At 32.9% G+C, this 1,351-nt stretch overlaps 1 non-coding gene across 1 annotated transcript; it reads left to right on the top strand.

Annotated features, from left to right (window-relative positions):
* Positions 1-473: 473 nt before the first annotated feature.
* TRNAS-GCU (transfer RNA serine (anticodon GCU)) lies at positions 474-555 on the top strand. The gene has a single exon. It is a non-coding gene; the product is annotated as a tRNA-Ser (tRNA).
* The last annotated feature ends 796 nt before the right edge of the window (positions 556-1,351 follow it).

Below are 1,351 nucleotides of genomic sequence, written 5' to 3'. Positions count from 1 at the left end.
TATTTCTTGTATGTGATTCTCGGATTAATTTATTTATTAAGTAGTGACTATAGAAACATAATCCGACCGTAACTGAAGAAAATTGCCGTACAAAAGAGACAGAAAGAAAGGTAGGCAAGCGGCATACACAAAACCAATCTTTTACGATATCAAGAGTGTTGAAAGCGCGTGTTTTCGCGAAAATAGATTTTTTTCAGCATCATAATACTCTCTCTAACCACAGAGTAAAAAAAAAAAAAGTTGTAAATAAAATTAAAGTAGGTATGTAGGCTATTCAAATAGTGTATTTTAGGTATTTGAATAGCATAAACCTGAAGTCTGTTAAGGCTAGATATGCGTGCAGTTTGCATCAACTGCTTGTAATATCCGTGGACTGGATATTCAGGGTTGTTCCCCTCGTCAGCGTCTTTGTGATATACTTACCGTACCCTACCTAGACAGTGTCCTTCGAAGTAAACAGGGATTTTTCGGCTGACGAGGTGGCCGAGTGGTTAAGGCGTTGGACTGCTAATCCAATGTGCTCTGCACGCGTGGGTTCGAATCCCATCCTCGTCGGTGGGAATATTTTGCTAGTAATTTTTATATGAATTGTCAACATATCTTAGATTGTAAAACTCTTCTAGGTATTTCGGCGCATGTGCCTAAGTTGATTACTGAATAATAAATAGGTTTATTGGCTCAAACTTAGGTTCAATGTTTGTCACGTAACAACATCTAACTTCGTTATCTCTCTTCTCTTGTGTAATCCATTTTTCCTACGTTATTCATCCCTTTTTCATTTATTTGTTTGTATTTAATTTACTTTTAATGTTTTCAAACCTTTCGTTTTTTTACCATTTTACTTCTTTCTTTTTCGTTCCAGCTATTTATCCTTCTTATTTCTTTCTTTATATTTTCTTTTGTCTTCCTTTCTCACACCTTTCCTTTTAGATTTATACTTTTCTCTCCCCATAACATAGTTCTAGTAAACTTATATTAAATTAATTTTCTTCATTTTACTAGCTATCTCAAATTAATTATAATTGATTGAATTAAATTAGCTCTTAAATTAAGTTACTACTTTATCTTATAGGTTTACCTAAATTTAAATAAACATGAACTAGTCGTTAAAACTTGAATGAAGAATACTGCTGGAGAATCTTTTAAGTGTATTGTAAATATTCGTAATTTAAGTATGTATTGTATTGATTAAGGCTGGTTGAGTGGAAGAGAAGGCCTTATGGCCTTAACTCTGCCAGCGAAAATAAAACATTCTATTCTATTCTATTCTATTCTATTCTATTCTATTCTATTCCTTCTTTCTTTCCATTTCCCTTTCTGTACTTCACTTGTTTATATTCTCTTTCCCAGT

The sequence above is a fragment of the Periplaneta americana genome, chromosome 4, assembly GCF_040183065.1.
Source record: "Periplaneta americana isolate PAMFEO1 chromosome 4, P.americana_PAMFEO1_priV1, whole genome shotgun sequence".
NCBI lineage: Eukaryota > Metazoa > Arthropoda > Insecta > Blattodea > Blattidae > Periplaneta > Periplaneta americana.
The sequence above is the reverse complement of the archived record's forward strand: the minus strand, read 5'-3'. Positions and strand labels throughout refer to the sequence as shown.